This window comes from Amblyomma maculatum, chromosome 2 (genome assembly GCF_055883805.1).
Source record: "Amblyomma maculatum isolate TAMU_Amacu chromosome 2, ASM5588380v1, whole genome shotgun sequence".
Lineage (NCBI taxonomy): Eukaryota > Metazoa > Arthropoda > Arachnida > Ixodida > Ixodidae > Amblyomma > Amblyomma maculatum.
The window spans coordinates 175,660,545-175,670,597 of NC_139345.1; the positions used below are offsets into that span (position 1 = coordinate 175,660,545).

At 51.1% G+C, this 10,053-nt stretch overlaps 1 pseudogene; it reads left to right on the forward strand.

Moving 5' to 3' along the window:
- The first annotated feature begins 4,443 nt into the window (after positions 1-4,443).
- LOC146200484 (uncharacterized) lies at positions 4,444-7,696 on the forward strand (annotated as a pseudogene).
- The last annotated feature ends 2,357 nt before the right edge of the window (positions 7,697-10,053 follow it).

Consider the following 10,053-nt stretch of genomic DNA (forward strand, 5'->3'; position numbering starts at 1 on the left):
CTCAGCGCTCCACCGGGAGCTAAGCTAATGCGCTGGGCGCTAGCGCTACAGAGGAACAATTCAGTAGTGCAGCACCGGAAAGGGAGCCCGCATAGTAACGCTGACGCATTGTCTCGGCTGCGTAATAGTTGCTGCAATTTGGACAGTGGCGTGCGGGCCGCAGCGGAGGCGGGGGAGGACCCCTTCTCGCGGCCGAAACTGTGAAGTGAACTAGAGCGCGAGACTAGTGAACACTGCATCTGGAAGTGGGTCACAGTAGTTTCGTAGACTGTCCGTGTATTCGTTGTCGTCCATTGGGACAGAATTGTCTACTAATGTTTCTGTGAAGTCATCACTCTCGCATTTTGCTTCTGTTTTGCTTTTTATGTTTGCGAACATGACATTTTGTTAGTTGTTCTGAAGCCCCCGCAATATTTGAGTATTGTTTGTCCGTATGTAGTGTTGAGGGTGTCGTGATCGCATTTGGGCATTTGTACATACCCCTGAAGGGGCGCTGGGCTTTATCGGTCTCTTGATTAAACTAATTCTAAACGGCGCCATTGGGCCCCATATAGAATCTTAGAAGGGAAGTGTAAGGGACCAACGGGTACAACAGATTATCGCGGGAAGTCGGGGAAGGTATGTGGCTACCAGCCCAGCCCCTCTTTGTTCACGTAGCAGGAATGGCCGCAGGTGGTGTGCAGACAGGAGAGCGCCGCGAGGCACCTGGCGAAGCACGCAAAGCCATTTGGGATGACGAGCGTTGCGAGCTGTGTGACAGTCGGTGACGTGGAGAACACCAGCCTGCACGCGCCGTCTTCACCCCGCAGTCACAGGCGATATACATATTCACGCAGGCACCCTAAGGAATGCGGAGACGAGCGCCTAACAATAGCACTGTACTCGTTACGACAGGCGAGCCGTGGCAGGACCGCTGACCGCTCTGTTCTTTTCCCCCTTTTTTGTACATCGGATTGAGCGCGCTGTCTCGACATCGCGGTTGGAGGTGAGACGCTCTTTCAGGCGAGCGCCCGGTAGAATTCGGTGGCAAGCACTAACAGAAGCGGTTCACTGGTGAGGACAGCCCAGCTGACACAGAACCACGGACTACTCTTCTTTCTCTTTGTTTTTAGCAACTTGAACGTTGCACCGACCAGATGAACGGCCACGTGTACCATGGAATGTAAGAAGGACGTGACCCTAGGAGTTTGGCGTTTCTTTTTTTCAGTGAGAGAGGGTTTAGTCCTCTTAAATTTGAAGGAGGAGCTGTACGTCACAGCGAACAAATCAGGTTGATGTTTGTTGTGATTGGACGTTGTGTAAATTACGGCTGGACCTCAGGGGATTAATACCGACCCGAGGGCCCAGTCCGGCGTTCTGGGCTAGGTTTAGATGCTCTGCATTGTCGGCTATGCCGAGGTGGGAATATTTCCCAGTTAGCCAGTTCCTCCTTGCATCTCTGTTGTAAATGTTGTAAATACTGTGTATATAAATATTCAGGTAATCTTCTCGTCCACTCTCGTCTTCAAGTGTTCACTTCATACTGTCTCTGACGAGCCGACAAGGACCTCCGCTGAACGACGTTACCGTCTCTGACTGCACACCACGGGTGCACAAAGGAAAAGAACGAATCACGGTGGGCGCTGCAAGCAGCCGTCTCGAGCAGACGCACGTTCGCATCGCTCCGACTCTGAAGCTTTTTGGCCCGGACGTTTTTGGGCTAGGCTCCCGAAAATGAATGGGCCACCCCTATTGTGTTCCCCGCCACCCGAGAACGACGGTTTCAGCGCTTCCGCGTCGAAGACTACGCCAGGAAACCATCCGGATGCATCGGATACGCCTACCGCCGAAGACGCCAACATGGCTCCACAGCAGCTCCGGCCAGACGCCGCGGCAACATCACTATGCAGTGGCACAGATAACGCGGCCCAACCTGACGCCGTGCTTGACGCAGGCGAAAACGTGACGGATCACGAATCCAGCCCCGTGGTTGCGACGATACCTGTCTCCAACCCTTTCTCTGCTCTTTCCATGGAGAACAAGCCGGGAAACACCCCTGCTCAGGTAGGATCTTGCACTTTTCTGTTTTCGAAATTTGCCAAGCAACCTAGGATGGGGTTAAGCACCTCGCAGATAGGTCAAGAAAGCACTCGCTTTGTGAACACACGACCCGGCTTAAAACATGGCCACTCGCAGACAGCTACAAACGCTCGCTTCGCGGACGCGCATTATCGAGCGCAAGGCGTTGCCTCAGCGCCCATAGTCACCACAATGGGTGGAAACTATCACTTGGCTGTTAATGAGCATGCTGAAGATGATTGGCAGTTGGTTAGACGAAAGAACAAAGCCACAGCCGCCGATCCAATCAGTGTTAAATACACTGTGATAATTAAGCTAACCTCACCTGGACAACTAGGCACACTCCCCGCACACTGGCTGCACGAAGCTGTTGCCAATGAGCTTCGAAAAATCCATTTTCACTCTGGATTTCAAGTACAGCCACTTGAGCGAAGCAATCAGTTTGCAGTCGACATATCGCATGTACATGCCAGAGACCACCTTATTGGACTGCAGTCTCTCGTCATTGCTGGAAAGGATGCACCTATTCAAGCTTATGAAACCATACGTCCCGGCCAGATCCGCGGGGTCATTTATCGCACCAACGGGTTAACAAGCGAACAGCTCATGGCAAACCTTAAGTGCTACTCGTGCAGGATAATAAACGCCGGGGCTATGGGCAAGAACGGAATAGCTCTAATCACGTTTGAGGGCTCCAGACTTCCCTGCAAAATGTATCTGTACAGCATACTCCTTCCGGTGACACCTTATCACCCGAAGTCTGTCATATGTGAGACCTGTCACAAAATCGGACACAGGGCAAATTCGTGTCTATTAGTCGACCAGCGACGGTGCTCGTATTGCCGTCGCCTCGCGCATGGAAACCTCGAGGTTTGTCCGACAGAACCACTCTGCCGCAATTGCAGAGGTCCGCATGTAGCCACGGACCCAGGTGTCCTGCTCGGCAGCAGGCCACAAGAACCTTGAGGAATGACATCTTCCGCCGTATACGAGTGTCGCGACGAAAAGAGCGCAAACAACAAGCCGAGATTCTACGTGGTAACCAAACGGCGGCGACGACGGCGCACAACAGCCCTGTCAGAATACAGCAATCAACCTCGGAGGCAACTGTGCTTGATAATCAGGATTTCCCTCCCCTACAAAGTCAGCCGTTGCCAAAGACACGAGACAATGAACATAAAACTAAGCGGCAAGACGCGCATAAATCCTCTACACAATCTGATAGCAATAGTCAAAGGAACGCCACCTCATCCCTAGCCACAGTTTCTGAGCATACCGCGACGGCACCAAAGCAAGTGCGCGTACATCGGGCTTACGCTGAATCTCCCCGTGATACGCAACGCGGCGCACAAATGAATCTTGCGGAAGAACGTTCGCATACGCTACACTTAGATGAAAACCAGCTCACGCACATTATCGAACTGGTCACCGCCGAGGTGATCAAGCGTATGCTGCCACTCTTGGGAATGTCACAGGTTTCTCCTAATGAGGAGTCCGAAATTGGGCACACATCATCTCCAGTTCCGCGTACCTTTCAGTTTAAAAATGGCAGGCATTAGCGCGAAACCACATGACATTTTTGCTTCGGACTCTCCTACATGGTTATTGCAACGGAATTGTCGGGGAATCCGTCGCAAACAAGCGGAACTTCAGAGGAGACTGTCCATCACGTCAACGCCTCCTATAGCGATCCTGCTTCAGGAGACAGCCATTAATAAGCCCAATTTAATAGGGTACAATTCTTACTGCACCCCTTCCATAGGGCACCGACGCCCCGGGCCAGGATCGCGAACACCGACTCCAATGGCCAATGGGCAGGCATGCGTCCTTGTTCTGTCGCGTACTGCCCATACTGAACTAGATACTTCCGCGTGGTGCACGCAGACGCAGGAGGTAGCGGGAGTACGCCTTAGCTTAGATAGCGACCAACAAGCCTTAGTTTTTTTTTCAGTTTATGCGAGATAATTCAGTACTACGACATATCGAGTGGATATGTCTTTTTTAGAGCACTTCTTAAGGATATATCCCCAGGATCGCGTTGTGGTTGGGGGTGAGTTTAATGCCATGCACACCAGCTGGGGACATAATCGCTCAGATTCTAGGGGAAGGCACCTTTGGCAGCAAATTGTCAGAGCGAAATTGACAATAGCCAACGACCTCACTCTACCCACTCGCTTTGGCCAGCACAAAGGTTAACAAGACACTTCCCCAGACCTGACACTAGTGTCTCATCCCAGTGAGATCCTATGGTCACGGGCTGATGATGTCATGGGCAGTGATCATTATCCCGTGGTGGTCTCATGGGCTCCTCGAAGGCGAAAGTCAATACAGCGACAACAAGGCCGTCGAATAGAGGAGCACGTCTCATGAGACGATTTCCGTAGGATGCTCGGTGAGGTGAACGTTCCCACAGGATTAGACGAGCTCATCACTCAGATCACCGATGCCAAAAAGAAAGCTACAACGAAGCTTTCAGTCAAATTTGATGCCCCAAAGCCGGACTCTCACCTTTTGCGTCTGTGGAATCGTAGGCTTCGTGCTCTCAAGGCGTATCGCCGATCAGGCCGGACATCCCATCGGAGGCGTGCTCTCGCTCGCATTAGCCAAGAAGTTGAGAAGTATACTTTGCACCTCGCTCTCCAAGACTGGCAGCTGCTGTGCCACTCACTCAATGAAACAGTTAACTTGTCGAAGGCCTGGCACATATTTCGAGCTATCCTTGGACGCAAGAAGCCGATTTCCCCTGCCCAAAGTATGGTCCTGAAATTGAACGTCTCCCCGACAGAGTTAGCTATACAAGCAGGGAAGGTATTTTTTCCCCAACCTGAAAATGCGGATGCCTTGCCTGCGGACCCCTTATCAGGTACATTAAACGAATACGACGTTCCATTCACATTAGACGAACTGGAGGCAGCACTTTATGACTCCAATCACAATAGCGCCCCAGGACCGGATGGTATAAGCTTCTGAACCTTCCCAAGTCACACAACCTTGCCCTGCTGAAAGAGATGAACAAATACTGGGCCGACGGTGGTCTTCCTTTTGCTTGGAAGAAGTCAGTGGTAATACCAATTCCAAAGCCTGGCAAGCCAAGTCGAACATTACAAGACCTCAGGCCGATATCGCTGACGTCCAACCGTTGTAAGGTCATGGAACGTATGGCTCTAAGACTTGAATGGTACTTAGACAAGTACAACATCCTGTCTCCTATGCAAGTAGGTTTTCGTCGAGGGCTCTGCGCCCAAGATATTCTCAAAAGGCTTCATAACGACGTTCTCGCATACCCTAGCAGCGCACAGCTCTGAGTGGTTGTTGGGGTCGACGTCAAAAAGGCGTTTGATTCCGTGCCCCACTCGACCATACTTCGCCGGCTCCAGGAAGTGGGGATAGGCGGCAACCTCTACCGCTTCGTGAAAGCCTTTCTTGCAGAAAGAACCATTTCAGTAATGGTTGGAGATACTCAGGGTGGTTGGCAACGCAACCAAACAGGTGTCCCCCAAGGCGCTGTCTTATCACCGGCTCTCTTCAATATAGCCTTGTCACGTCTCCCGCCAGTGCTGTCGTTGACAGCCGGTCTCGATTTCGCCGTGTATGCGGACGATATAACGCTGTGGACCAATTCAGGGTATCCTGCAGAGCAAGAACAAGCCCTACAGACAGGCCTCAATGCCGTCCATGAATACATCGAGAAGTGGGGAATGAAAACCTCTCCGGAAAAAACCGAGTATGTGGTTGTCATAAACTGCCCGCGGGTACGAGCCGAGGCAGAACGCAAACTTATCTCTCTTCATTTAGGGCACTCGGGTATTTGCCGGAAACCAACAATCCGTATACTAGGCATGCTTATTGACGAGGATGGAGGAGCCAAAAGTTGGCTTCATAACACGATGCTTAGCTGTCATCAGGCTTTACACCTAATGCGCCGTGTCTCTGCGCGTGGATGGGGAATCAAGGAGGTGGGGCTCCGTCAGATGACATTAGCACTCATAACATCGAAAATCCTGTACGCATATCCGTACATGCGCCTTAACGCGACCCAATGCCTTCAGCTTGAGCGAATCAATCGCAAGGCGATGCGCCTAGTTACTGGTCTGCCACAGTACTGCCCAGTAGTGAACCTACACGCATGCAGCAATATTAATGCCCTTCAGGATCTGGCAGAGCAGCAATTGCAAGCCCAGCGAGTCCGTCTCTCCACAACGGCGGCTGGCCGACAGATCCTGCAGGCATTAGGCTACAACGTTGACAATTTAGAGCCACTTTCATCCGCCGCCCCACCATGGGAGTTGATTGACTTAGTAGATGGTATACCATTACCAAAGAATATGAGTTCGGCTAATCCTCAAAGGCGCAAAGCTGCCGCCAAACGTCATAGGAAGATGTCACACAAGCTTGCCCAGGAAAGAGCTATTCAACTATACAAAGACGCCACTCAGTTTCAACACTGCGCAGCTATAGCTTGTCACAACTCTGTGTCAGATACCTCGGTAGTTCAACGGCTTTCCGAGGAACACACTGTTACCAATCTCGAACTCATTGCCATACGACTTGCCATTACTCGAATAGCAGCAAGACAGGATCGGGCTCTGTGCACCTACCATGTTTACACAGATTCACAAGCAGCATACACTGCATGCCGTGCAGGGGGAGCAGACTATGCCATTCTGAGCACTATTCGAACACAAACCCGTCGCCTGAGAAAGGAGGGCTACATGTTAATTATCAACTGGATTCCTGCACACGAAGGAATCACTGGCAACGAAAAGGCACACCAGGCAGTGCGCGCAGCAGCTCTTTCCGCACCTTTGCCTGGATCCACATTCGTTTCCGCTTCGTGGCCCCCTGAGGACGTTACGCATCGTCGTCGCCTCATATGGATAGGGCGGAAACATGGCATCGAGCACAACGCTATCGTCGAAGCATACTCCAGCACTTGGCCAACCCTGAGCAACTATATCGCCGCCCAGATAGCTCATTCCGGAGAGTGGAGGCAGTACTCCTTCGCCGAGCCCAGACTGGTCAGCTTCTGTCACCCGCGAAGCTGCACCTCATAAACCCGCAGGTATACCCTTCTCCTCAGTGCCGGACATGCCCGGCCAAAGGCACGTCCGAACTTCTCCTGTGGAGCTACCCTACTTTTGACGCAGTACGGGAGAGAGCACTCAAGTCCCTGGGCGGGCTTCGACCTGCAACCCTGCAGGCATGGGTTGATCCCCCATCGCACATCGGGCCATCAGACGCAACCCGGCTCTGGCGAACTTTTCTTTCTTACTTCAAGGAAGAAGAAGGACCAGGCCATTACTTCGCGGAGCCGACCTCGGGACTACCCTACCTCGAGGAAGAAGTTGACACCGGTCCCTCATATCTATCCTAACCTTCACCCCCACCCCCACCCATACCCTCACCCCCACCCTTAACCGCTCCCCCACCCCTACATCCATGAAGCAACTTATTTCTCCCGCAAGGTAAACGCCTACCGTAAGCAGAAATAAAGACGTAATAAATAAAAAAAACGAATCACGGATCTTCACTCAGGGTATCAACTACCGAGTTGTTATCACCAGTGGTTTCTTCTTCTTCTCCTTCTTCTTCTTGGCTCAAGGTCATTCGTGGAGCCGGTGCCAAGGCGGAGGTGTGACCAAGATGAAGAGGCGAAGCGGTTGGCGTAGTGTTCCTTTGACAAGAAAAAATCAAGCGAAAAATGTATAGACTGGCGGACCGGCGCTGGAAGCATTTCTGCTACCAAGCAAAGACCGCCATTCTATGCTTTGGCTATATATCAAGATCGTAAACAGATTGAGGTAACAACTGACTTATGTAATAAAATTGCAGGCGCGAGGACTACCTCAGGTTCTCGGCGTGTTCCTCCTGCCTCCCGGGAATCAGCGATGGATGTCATTTTTCTCGCGAGTAACTCTACTCTGCTCTTGGAACATGCAGAACGTTAATCAACACCAGCACCAGATGGAATCACATACGCTACTCTGTCGTTGGTAACGACGCACGAGAAAAGCTCCTCAAACGTTATTCCCACTTTTGGCTCCACGGTGTTGTTCCGCAGAAATGGAAATCTTGTCGGCTGACAACCCTACTAAAACGGGGTAAATCTCCGGTCGAGCTCACATCCTACAGGCCAATAGCTGTGGTCATTTGCGTGGGAAAGGTCATGGATAGAATTGCTCTGACGCGTCTTGAGTGGTACCTCGAGCACTATACAATGTACTTCAAAGCAATCGTGGCCGGCATTCGGCGAGATCGCTCCTCTATTGGCAACGTCATTGACCTCGTGTCCACGGTTCAACAGAAACGAATGAAACGTATGCCCGCGGCACTCTTTCTTGATGTCAAAGGTGCCTACGACAACGTAGCTCATGAAGCCATCTTTGATGCGCTGGAAGCTGTGCGCATCGGTGGTCGGATGTTAGCGTGGATAGAGAGCTATCTAACAAGATCATTTTTTATTCAGCGTGACTCCAGCGTATTATACTCATCGTCGTGAGCCCCAGGGGGGTGTACGTGCTCAGCCCTACTTTTTTTAATCTAACAGTCATTGACCTACCAGAGAACCTCCCCTCCACCGTTCAGATATCAATGTATGCCGTTGACATCTTCGTTTGGGCCTCTTCTGTGATGCTTCTCCAGTGCTTGCAAGACTTCACCGGGCAGCAACAATATGTCTTACCGTCAGAAGCAAGGTCCAGCTTATCACCGAAAAAAATGCGATGCTAGTGTCATTTATACGCAAATCTGAATCCATATCCGGTATGCATCAAAGGTCATAAGATTTCTTACGAAACTCAATGCTTCTTACGGATTCTGATAAACCACTATATATCATGCAGTCCGTATTGCACCCTTTAGAGAAAAGGTAACATCCATCGCTCACTTTCTCCACATTATTGGCGGAAATCTTGGGGCTTGTCGGTACAGTTAATGCTGCAGCCGTACAGAGCACTGTTTTTAGCATTCCTGCGGTACACTACGCCCGCGCATTTAAAGACGTGCAATGTGTGCCCACCAGGCAGGTAGTGTCAGGCCCTTCGTACATGGCTGGGTCTCCCTCGGAGCGCATCAATATTGGAAAGCGTTGCACTCGCCAAAGACCACCCGCTTTCGAAGTATTTACTCTAGACTCTTTGCGAATGCACATACGACATATTTCAAGGTTTACACAGCATAGGGGTTTCACCCTGCGCAGATGCTTCAAAACGGCCATATTCTGCATTTGTAAAGATTGCATCAACGCATCCGTCCCATAACAGTTCATTCCGGCAGCACGACCTCCGTCGCCATCGTAGTGTCTGCGGCACCCCCGTGTGCGCCTTTCTATTCCGGGGCTATCGAAGAAATCGAATTTATTAACACCAGTCCTTCAGCAACTGACACTGTTCATGCTGCACAGTCACTCTATGGACCGCACTCAGATCTATACTTCAGAACGCGCCGTCGTCGTTCCTGCGAGGCACGTATACATTTACCATCTAATACCGCATAAAGCTACCTCTTCTTGAGCAAAACTGGCCGCAATTTGTGCCGCTGTAAAGTATGTCTCTGAACAAACTGCTGAAAAAGTGGGCTGTGTTGTTTTGATGGAGACGAAACGCAGAGGCATCCGTGTGCTGCGCGATGTCAGCGCACATTAAAGATCCCCAGGTACGGTGGCTAGCCACCGTACCCCAGGTGGTCGAAATTAATGCGTAGCCCTCCACTACCAGCTCCCCTTTCTCTCTTTTCACATTCACTCCCACCTTCCTCCCTTCTTTTGCGAAGCGGTTCAGGTGTTCACAGCTACGAGTGTGACAGATATGGTGCCTTTCGCTTCCTGTGAACCAATTATTATTATTATTAGTCTGTTATTCAAAACATGCCTTACAATGTCTTCAATCGCTTTTAAGCCATGGCGACTATGAGCAACTTGTAGCGCAGGTTCGGCATCTCACCACCAGGCATTACAAGAGGGTCACGAAATCATCAAGCAGTGGATACCAGGCCATA